Source organism: Papaver somniferum, chromosome 4 (genome assembly GCF_003573695.1).
Source record: "Papaver somniferum cultivar HN1 chromosome 4, ASM357369v1, whole genome shotgun sequence".
Lineage (NCBI taxonomy): Eukaryota > Viridiplantae > Streptophyta > Magnoliopsida > Ranunculales > Papaveraceae > Papaver > Papaver somniferum.
Genome location: NC_039361.1, coordinates 15,034,768 through 15,046,986, shown reverse-complemented (window position 1 = coordinate 15,046,986; position 12,219 = coordinate 15,034,768).

The window sequence follows — 12,219 nt, the reverse complement described above, 5'->3', positions numbered from 1 at the left end:
TCACTACGTTTCTATGATGAAGGAAATGAATTGTTTACAACGTTACTTTTCACCACTACTAATTGTCCGACTTCATGACACTTTATTATAACGGGCGAATTGCACGCCGCACGTTGTAAACCGCCAGACCAATACCTTGATGAGTATCCCCCAGTTTGTGACATGTTTGATGTCTCAAGTTTTTTCTTGGAAAACGTGTAGCAAGTTGCTATGTGTGGAAAGTCAAAGTCAAGAGACTTTGCCATAGGAAAATAGCATGTGATGTTATTAGGCTTGCCTTGGTCGGCCGTCTGAGACTTGCTACAAGTCCGTCAGTTTGGTGGCGAACTTGGATGGCTGAGATTGCATCTCATGAGGAAGAGTGGCCATTGATTATAGCCGCATCTTGTTGCATAGCGAAGTGACGCCATTGGCATAGTAGCGCCTGGAGGAGCCATGGCATAGCGGCATGCTAGTGGCATGCCAGTGGTGTAGCCATGGCATAACGGCATGCTAATGGCGTAACTGCGGCATAGAGGCATGCTAGTACCCGTGGCATAGCGACATGCCAGTGACGTGGCCAAGGCTAGGATTTGGCGTCGTGGTAAGAATTAGAGCTTGGCAGCGTGGTCAAGGCTAGGATTTGGCGCCTGGTAAGAATTAGGGCTTGGCGGCGTGGCCAAGGCTAGGATTTGGCGCCGTAGTAAGAATTAGGGCTTGGCAGCGTGGCCAATGCTAGGTTTTGGCGTCGTGGTAAGAATTAGGGCTTGGCGGCGTGGCCAAGGCTAGGATTTTGCATCGTGGTAAGAATTAGGGTTTGGCAGCGCGGCCAAGGCTAGGATTTGGCGTCGTGGTAAGAATTAGGGCTTGACGGCATGGCCAAGGCTAAAATGGCATGCTACCGCGGCAGAGTGGCATGTTGGCATGCCGATCAATATGTTGTTGGGGTAAGGCGCGTTTGGCTTGCCAGTTAGTATGGTGGCGCGACAGGGTGCGTTTGGCCTTTAATGTATGGTAGAAAGTTTAGAGCGGCTTGATTGGCCAAGAAAAGGAAGCGACCAAACATAAGGCGCGGCTACACTTCTGGTGAGAGTGTGGCGGCTTTAGAGCGACCTGATTGGTCGATTAAAAGAGGGCCGGCCAAGCATGAGCGTGGCTACACTTATGGTGAGAGGGTGGCGGCTTTAGAGCAACCTGATTGGTCGATGACAAGTGAGGACGGAAAGCATGGGCCCAGCCACAACTTATGTGCGCGTTATCTAATTTGAGGCGACACGATTGGTCGAGAGAAATAGGGTCGGTTTAATTAGGAAGGGTCGGGGCTAATGGCAAGTGGCGCCAGTTGGCCTAAGGAATGGCCACGCCTTCCTTTGCTGCTGCGGCTCCCTGTTTTCTGATTCTGAGCAAGGTTTTGCACCTGCTAATCCATGGATGATTAATTACCTAGTTTTCCTAGGTTTAATTTCGACAAGCAAGGTCTGATATACTGCGCGAGGCGCAAAACCCTAACTTCTGCAAGTTAGTCAGGTCAATTGATTGAATTCTATCTGTTGACATAGAGTTCTTTTAAGTTCATTGCCAGAGAGAAACATGCTTTTTTTCTTATTGAATACCTTATGCAAAGAACTTATCCTCGATACTTAGAAATTCGTGCTACTCTGCTGCGAGTGAACACAAGTCGTCATGTCATATCAACATTAAGGGTTCAGCCGGAGAACATAGCATAGAAGGCATTCAAAGGAACTTATATTAAGTGAATATAGACGAGGCGCCAAAATTTACAGAACATATGGGATGGTTGCTACATTCGCCAGTCTGGATAAATTTCATGTAAGTATATTGAACGATTCAATAAATATGTCGGTGGAGAGGTTATCACTCACAGCACCGTTTCCTTACATAGTGACGTCACATCAGACGTAAGGTTTTACGATTTCAACCCTAAGCTAAAAACCACCATCAACATTAAGTCCCCTTTTTAGAACGTAACAACGACGATGTTGCGGGGTAATAATGATATGGTGACAGACAAGAGTAAAATCGAAAGGACAAGACGTGAAGAGATTGCCGAGGAATTCAACTAACCTTTAGCGGAAGGCATGAGGAATCCATGATCCATGTATTGGTGGTTTTGCATAAATTCGGCTTGGCCATGGGGTATTGGCATCAGCGTTGCAGCTTTGGTTATTGATTGGCAGAGGTGACATTGCAACTTGGTCCGCGGAACGGGCACTGGTTGGTTAGGAAAGGTAGATGGCGTTGTTGGCTTTGAATGATGGATGAATGATGGACAAAACTGCTTGCTTGGCTAATCCATGGAATGGTGTTGCTGGCTAGATCCGCGGAGCAGTGCTGTTGGCTAGGTCCGCTGAGCGGTGCTGTTGGATAGGTACGTGGAGCGGTGTTGTTGGCTAGGTCCGTGAAGCGGTGGATGACACTTGGCTGGCTAAATCACGGAGAAGAAGGGATGGCACGGCTGGCTCCTAATTCGTGGAATGGTGGATGTGCGCTGCTTTGAACGACCAAGATGGCGCTTCCTTGGCTGGTGGAGATGGTGCTGCTTTGAACGGCTAAGATGGCGCTAGCTAGGTCATGGAATGGTGGAAACTGGCTTCAGTCCATTGAATGGTGGAAACTGGCCTCAGTCCGTGGAATGGTGAAAATGGCACTTGGAAGACTTGCTGGATGGATCACGGGATGCTGGAGCGTTGGCGCTAACTTAACCATAGAGTGCTAGAGTCATGGAGAGTTTCCTTGATCAAGGAGTGCTGGAGCCATGGATAGTTGGCTTGACCACGGAGTGCTGGAGCCATGGAACGTTCGCAGGTTGAGCGACTGGTGTTCCTCGTGATGGCACGCTGCTGGTTCGGTCATGGAGCTGAGATATTGTCACACTACTTGTTCGGTTATGAAGCATGAATGTGGTGCGCCTAGTAATATATTCCCATTCATGGAGCAATAAGGAATCTTTATTCTATTCAAACTCTAGAATCTGTGTTCGTATGAAAAGGGGTATCGACCATCTTATGTTTTTGTTGTTCGTCCGGCTCCGTGCTTTCATCCGCAGCATCTGGATCCTCTTTGTCATTTGTTAGCGGTGGTAGAGCGAGCATTAATGACAACAAAGCAATCTCCATTAGTTATAATCAACGTCAAGGCAAGCCAGGAGAACTCAAGGTAGGTGCTCTCGCATGTATCCACCCAACAGTACCATCGATCTTCTCCAGAATGTGTAATAAGGCTTTGAATCCAGAAGAATGAGTATCTAACCTCTCCAGTGGATTTCAAAATTTACCAAACTCCATTGCGATCTTGGGATAGATGGATGAAATATATGCTCGGCAATGATCATGTCAGGGCTAATCTTGGAGATTGTGGTTGCGTTGTTGGTCCATCCTTGATTTAGGTTATTTGGTGCCTCGAATTTCTGATTGCGATGATGATATGTTGTGGATACTTGCATGGTCGAAATATTTTGGAGCCATTGGGTGAAATAGACGAGCTGAGAGAGTTCCGTTGCTGATGTGCTGCTATCAAGTCTTTAAGGACTTCGTGACTTTCGCGTCAGAGCAATTCTCAAAGTAATTGAAACTTTTCATGACTTTCGTCACTAGGTGAAGATAAACTTGATCAAAGCGACGCTTTACCAACACATGATTTCGAGATATAGATAGGCGAGATATACTCGGCTCGAAATATCAAATGTGTATGATCCAGTCTATATAGCATACGACTTTTGTCTCATAAGAAGTAGGAGATAAAAGTGATAGACTTTTGAGTGATAGATAAGTTCAAGTCTCCACATACCTTTTTGTTGATGAAGTTCCACGGTTCCTTGAGTAGATCTTCGTCGTTGTATGATGAATCTCCATGAAGTCCTTGAGCTCAACTACACTTTTGTATCCTAGTCCGAGACTTAGCTATGTAGGCTAGAAATCAAGACTCATAGTTTTGATCACTAACATTGACAAACATGCTTGAGATAGCAACGCATGCGAGGTCGACCGAGCTATGCTCTAACATCTTTTATCTTTATAAACTCCTTGATGAATGCATTTAGCTTCGACTGTATGATTGCATCTAAACAAAGTTGATATGCACTTTTCTTTGGTCTTGAAGCATCTCGGTGGAAATTTCATTAGGATCCCACTAGTTTTCGTACCTTTGCCAATTTTATTGACAAAAATGGGGAGAATTAATATGTAGTTCACACTACACATATGGTTTTCGGATTATTGTGTAAGGGGGGGAGTGGTTTTCATGTTGAGATGAAAGTATTGACTAAGGGGGAGTGATACATATCACCATAGTATTGTTGTCGAAGTTGTGATACAATTGAACTTTGATACCGTGTAATAATACTATGACACTGTATAACAATGATCGAAAGCTTTTTTTTTGTCATTGTTATGGCTACGGATCTTCAACAATTATGGTGCTGAATTGAACATCTATGAAATCATGGGAGTACTTGGAAGTGACGGAGTTTTCGAGTAATGTTGAAGAACCAAGGAGATCAAGCATGTGGGCGAGAAGCTACAAAGTATTATTTATTTTGTAATCCATATGTATTGATAGTTTTGCCACTAAAATTGACAAAGGGGGAGATTGTTAGAGCACTTCTCGGTCGAACTCGCAAGCGTTGCTATATCAAGCTTATTTGTCAAATTTAGTTGTCAAAACTATATGTCTTGATTTCTAGTCTACTTATGGTTAAGTCTCGGATTAGGATAGTAAAGTGTAGTTGAGCTCCAGGGAGTAGTTTTTACTTTTTAGTTTCTGGGGCTTTTGAAAACTATGATTTGGTTATCATCAGTACTTGAAAAATTCATCTTCACCGTGAAAACGAGAAAGATTAATCATCAAATACAACGAAATTCATAAAGGGAGGTGTTAGAGAGATGATTCAGGGACTCGGAAATATGCAGACAAGCTAGGGAGGCCGCACAAGAAGAAATGTTCTTATTTATTTTTTATTTGTTTTTGGGCCGAGTTTTTCCCCAAACTCAATACCTAACGTATTTCTGTCGGGTACCCAGGAGCCGTCGGGTACCCGTCAGGTAGATCCGGTAAGGACCCGATACTAACCGGTTTCTTATCGGGTCTACCCGACGGGTAATAAAACTGTTAACGGGTATGGTATTAGGACCCGAATGAACATGGTTCGGTTCGGTTTCGGGTAAACGGCTACCCGTTGACAGTCTTAATTTTCAGCACAATTGACTCCAGAGTTGATAGAAAACTTTGCAGTTAAGCGCGCTCGGGCGGGAACAATCCAAGGGTGGATGACCTCTCGGGAAATTGCTGATGCATAACCGCAGCGATGCCCGTTAAAAACCCCACACTGCCGGATAACTGCAGTGGCTAAGTGTGGATAATATCGGTGGAGGGACGAGTCATTACAGATACTTTCAACCCGTTCAGGAAAAATGATACTTTCACCCCGTGTCAGGAAAAGTGATAGTTTCACGGTTTCACCCTATGTCATGGAACGTGATACTTTCACCCCGTTTCAGGAAAAATGATACTTTCACCCCGTTTCAGCAAAAGTTACACTTTCACCCGTTTCAGGAAAAGTGATACTTTCGTTCTGTTTCAGAAAAAGTGATACTTTCACTTCGTTTCTATTTGGTCTATTTTAGGCAAAATAAAACGGTAAAAGTATCTTTTTTCTGAAACGGAGGTAGTATATGCCTAAAAATATCATTCCAACAATAGAAAAAAGATGCATAACGTATAGAGCCACCACAAAAGATGCATAATAGTTTATACAGTTGTATTTTGGTTCATACTAATTTGGCTATGCAATCACTAAAATGATATATATATATATATATATATATATATATATATATATATATATATATATATATGCCTCAAATCAATTTCTACGACACATGTCTGTTGTTTTCCTCGTGTTCATCCTTTGGACTAGTAACAATTTGTTTTCAATCAACCCCATCTACATCCCCATGAACCTATTTTCTAGATTCTCATGTAAGGCAGTTCAATTCATTTTTATTCCTCCAGATTTCCCTTGTCAGCTCTTCGTTGCTGGTTCTTTGGTTTTGTTGTTGGTTTTGTTAACCAGGCCCCCCCGAGCTTTGTTAGAAATTAAAACAATTAAAACATAAATTTAGTTAATGTTGTTAACCAGGTCCCCGGAGCTTTGTTAGAAGTAAAAATGTTGCTGGTTTAGTTAACCAGGTCCCTTAGAACTTTGTTAGTAGTTTGAATGCCTTGTGTTTTCTCGGGAGGATGGATGGAGATGTTTTGTTTTGAGGGTTGGGTTATAGTTTTGTTGGATACGATCAGTTTTTGTCTTGTGAGTGTTTTGGGGTTTTAAACATAGCATCTTTTTTCAGCGACTTTTTGTTGCTTCTTTGTGATCCTTCTTCGATCTGTGTTGTTTTCGTTTACGCTGAGGCTGGGTTACATGTGTTTTGTTTTGGATTCATGGATACAATATCTATTTCTTTGGCTTCCAGAAATTTAATTTTAAGATTAAGGTTATCATGTCATTTGCCATAACAACCTTCAGAAACAATAATAACCAGACTACCCAGCGCCTCTTCCGCTTTGTGATTATTCCATCAGTTTGAAGACCATGTGTCAGACCTGTTCTGACAAATGCAACCTTTATGTACCAAGTGACTATCAACAACAACAACAGCAGCAGCAATAACAACAACGGTGCAAAACCTGCACCAAATAAGCCACGATCATGTTAATTACAGAAAACTCAGCTTCTATTACCACAGTTGAGCACTAATAGCCTATGCCTGTAGGCGATCCTTTTGGACCGGTAGATTCTCAACCTTGCATATCTTTGGGTCTCCTTAGTTTAGTTCGCATCAGTATTTATGCCGTAGTGTAAGCCTTTGTATTTTGCTTTTCTCGGTGTTTTATGTTTTAGAACCTTAGTCCTGCATTTTATCTATGTAAGGTGTAGTATAACGTAGAGTTTCCCTAATTTTTGTATTAGACTTCCGTCCCGGGGTAACAATATACATTAAATTGTAATTTTTGGCATTCATAACTGTAACTTGTAAGTGCTAGTTTATAAAGTACATTTGTAGTTCTATCCTCTGCCCTTGTATTAGTCTACATACTTAGGTTTTGCAAGCGGTTCTCTTCCCCTGTCCTATATCATCTGCACAACAACTTTTGAAGATTAGGCATTTGCTCCTTACAATCCCACTTAAACCTTATTCACTCATTTCCTCCTAGACTTCTCACTCTTCCCTCCTGCAGCAAAGCCCATTTAAACTAGTAATCATAACCTCACAATGACTATTCAAGCTTGGAATTGTTAATGCATTAACCTCCCATCATCTATTCAACATTTAAAAGGTTGGTTTCTCTACACAAACCTAGCATATTATTTCTTTCCGAAACTTTAGCTAACGAGCAACACATACAAAGATTATCACAAACCCTTCAATTCAATAATTACTTCACCTCCCAAAAATTGGAAGACGAGGAGGACTTTGGTTAATGTGGGAAGACAATCTAAATATCCAAATATTATTCCACTCTCAAAACTACACCCATACATAAGTTACGGCAGCACCTCCAGAACAACCATGGTTCTGCACGGTTATCTATGGCCCACCGCATCCCGATACTAGGAAAATTCTTTGGCAAGAATTTCCAACAATCTTTAACAACATCAATCCATACATACCTTGGATTCTACTAGGAGATTTCAATGATGTCCTAGGTCAATCAGGAAAAAAGGAGGAAGACAAGTAACATATGCTAAATCTCAACCTTTACTCACTCTCATGGACCAGATGGGTTTTATTGATTTGGGATTCCGAGGAGATCCCTACACCTGGACAAACAACCAAATGGGGTAAGATAACATTCTAGAAAGATTAGATAGAGCTCTAGCAACCCAACATTGGAGGACGGCAAATCCACATGCAGCGGTTACTCATCTTCCAAGAATAGCATCTGATCACGCACCAATACTATTACAGGAGAAAGCAATGGACTGGCAGGGAACAAAAAACTACAAATTTGAGCACCTATGACTCTCTTATCCCCAACTCAGGCAATTAGTTGAATCGACTTGGGAGCAACAACAAGGTAATGAACCTACCCTAGACCTCCAACTCAAGCTCATAACAACCGGACAAACTCTGCTGGAATGGAACAAAGTAACTTTTGGCCACCTGCTAACTATGATCAAGAAATCGACAACCAACATAAAGCACGCTCAACATCAATGTGCAACCCAATCGGGCTCCGACCTGGAATATTGGCTGCATCAAGAGAAACAATTACGAATATACCATGTAAAACTATTACAATGTCATGCGACATACTGACAACAAAGATCTAGAATTCAATGGCTACGATCAGGCGATCTCAACACAACCTTTTTTCACACGACAGTTACCATTCGCAGAGCCTGTGACAATATACAACAACTACAAGACCCACAAAACAATTGGATTAACAAAAAAGAAGACGTTGTTCAGCTCATTCTGGATCACTACACTCAATGATATACGATGCCTCTTACAGTGATAAATGAATATCTCTTTACAAATATCAGACCAAGATCAACTCCCAGACAGTCGGAACTTCTTACGAAGAAAGTAAATACAACATAAATCAAACAAGCCCTCTTCTCCATAAATTATAAAAGTGCTCCAGGTCCAGATGGTTATACAAGTAAGTTTTTCAAAGTTTTTTGGGAAACAACTCACCCCCAATTGATAGCAATGGTTCGTAGTTTTTTTAAGAACTTACGTATGCATCCTCTCATGAATCACACAAACATAATACTAATACCTAAAGTCGACCACCCTTCAAAACCTTCACAGTTCAGACCCATAGGGCTCTGTAACGTCACATATAAAATCATTTCAAAAATTTTAGTCAACCGAGTGATACCACTTCTCCCCTTTTTAATAAGCTCTTACCAAAGTGTTTTTGTTCCACAAAGATCAATACATGATAATATATCCATTGCTGGAGAACTCTTCCATCATATCAGAACCTCAACGCTCACCAAAGACCCAAAAATATCTCTCAAACTAGACATCCGTAATACCTATGATAGCTTAGATTGGGGATTCATCAAAACCTCATTTACAAAACAAGGATTCCCACCAGCCTTTATAGACTACATTATGCTATGCGTCACAACAATTACATACTCGATCAACATAAATAGTACGCCCCATGGCCACATCAGCCCAAGTAGAGGTATCAGACAAGGAGTCCCACTATCCTCCTATATTTATATCATATGTGATGAAATCCTATCTACAAATCTAGGAAACCTTCAAAACCAAAAATTAGTCCAAGGACTTAATATATCAAAAAAAGAACCGCCAATTATTCATTTAATGTATGCAGATGATTTATTGATCACATACAAAGCCTCAGACCAAAGTAACCAATACCTTAAAACCCTTCTCCACTCCTATAACACTTATGCAGGACAAGTAATCAATACTACCAAATCAGTAATCATACATCACTCAAACCTAGACCCGATCAAGATAAACAATCTTCAACAATTCTTCAATATGCCGGCTACATAAAAACCTCCAACCTATCTGAGAGTCCAATTCAAACATGGAAGGACATCCAATCAAACCTTCGTTCCCCTCCTACAGAGATTAGCCCGAAAAGCTAAAGGATGGATGACAAAATTCCTAACTCCAGATGGAAGACTCACTCTAATCAAAACCTCCCTAATTCACACTTCAAATCACATCATGCAAACATAAAACCTACCCGCCAATATTTACAAACAAATAGATCGTATCGCCAGATATTTTTTCTGGGGACACGACTCAACAACTACAAAACTCCACCCTATAGGATGGGATAAAGTAACATAACCATTATCCGAAGGAGGACTAGGAATAAGGAAGATCAGTGATCATAATAAAGCACTTCTCATGAAGAGAATATGGAATCTACATGAATAACCTAACTCTATCTGCGGAAGGTTCTTCAGTGCAAAGTATCTTGATCAACAACCAATTCTACAAGACACTGATTCACTACCCTCGTCATCTAGTCCTCAATGGAGACATCTGGCATCAATTGTTCCTACCATATAACATTTAATACTTCATCGTATTGGAAATGAACTATCAACCCCAATAGAAGCCAATTGGATTCCGCACTCAACAAATCTAGACCCAACACAATACTACCCAATCCGAATGGTAGAGGATATCATCGACCCAATATCCCATTCCTGGAACCATGAAAAATTAAACACCCTTCCCAATCCTATAATCCAAAAGATCATTAACATCCACCTTCCCCAAAATAGTCCCCAAGATAAAATTATCTGGCCACACACAAAATCTGGAAACTACACTACCTCTTGAGGATACAAATCTCTAACCCAGGGTCAACCAAATCACACCCCTCTACCACCTACCGAATTTCTATGGACTCTACCATGTCCACCAAAAATTTGGCTTTTCTTGTGGAAAGCCATCAATGAAGGATTACCAACCTTCTCTCTCTTACATCACATCCATTTGTCCAACTCAGACATATGTCCACGATGCAACACATATCCAGAATTGGAAAGTCACCTTCTAATTCATTGTCCAACAACAACTAATTCATGGAACACCTTACTCAATCAACTTACAAATGCACCAAGCTCCAATCCCTCATCAGCTTTCACCTTAACACCTCAAACAACCATTTCCCAAATCCTTCAATAACCTGTGTCAACATCTGTAATCTCTTCTTTTTGTTTTCTATTATGGACCTTATGGCTGGCTAGGAATGATATAATATACCAACCAAAGCAACAACTTCGAAAGAAATTCTAGCCTAGGCACAAAAACTGCATCAAGAATACTACGGGGATCTACACTCTTCTCCACCAATCATTCCAGGAGATACACCGATATTTAACCATCCAATAATAGACAAAAGGATACAACAATATCGATAGGATGGTCCATTCCAAACATCAACTGGATCAAGATTAACACCGATGGAGCTGCTAGAGGTCATCCAGGATTTGCAGGGGCAGGGTTCATCTGCAGAGATTCAAACTCACGAACGTTATTGGCTCTAGCTCAACCACTGGGAATTACAACTGCATTAACTGCGGAAACTTGGGCTATGCTTTTGGCTTCAAGAACAGCAACAGAAAGACAATGACCAAAATTTCTCTTTGAAACCGACTCAGAAAACCTACTACGCTTTGTCACTTCCTCTACCCCTCCACCTTGGCACATAGCAGGAATGATTGAGGAAATAAAATTTAGATTTCATCAGATCCCGCAGGTTATTATTCAGCACAACTATAGAGAAGGAAATCGAGCAGCCGACGGGTTGGCCAATCATGCGGCGGATAGAAGTCAGAAAGGAAGTTCATCAACCAAAATATGAGACCAGGCAATCCCATCTTTTATTAATCAAATTTTATTTCATGATTCCGTGTGTACCACATACCTACGACAAATTAAAACTAACTTCTTTTAACAAGATGTATGCTTCAAAAAAAAAAGATATACATGCCTCAAAAATTACCTTCCAACAAAAAAATGATGTATGTCGCGTTATGAAATCATCGTTGTTTCGTTTTTCTTCGGTTAGCCCATCCCATCGTGACAATGGTTTCTACTATAAATTATTTTTAAATTATGTACCAGAACCCCTTCAAATTATGTACTAGAACCGTTTTTTTTTCTATTTTTTCTTTTTTCTTTTAAAAGTTGAAATATAAATTTTTAAATGGTATCAGAACATGCTAACATGCTAGTTATGTTTTATGTACTGCAATCTGATGACACTGATCAATGAGATAATTGCTAAATTAAAATACTGAAAGTCGATGTAAAACAAATGCGTGTAGTTGTATTTTGATTTCATGGTTTATTGACTTATTGTTTTATTTTATTTATCAAATTATCATTTTTTACGAAATTTATATTATTATTTTTTATTTTCTTATCAAATGTTCATATTAATTTTTCCTTATTTTATCTTTATTTTATTTAATATCCCTTTTCCCTTCATTACCTCAATATCTATTTTTTAATTTTACAAGTTTAACTTTATTTTTAATTGTTAGATAAATTATTTTTATATTTTTTGTTATTAATTTATTTTTTTTTTCTTATATCATCACCCAAATTACTTTGTTTTTTTTTCTTTTTTTAGTGAAGATTATTCTTCATGAACAAAATTACTATATAATAAGTTGGTGGGTAGCCTGACAACAAGCTGGGACCA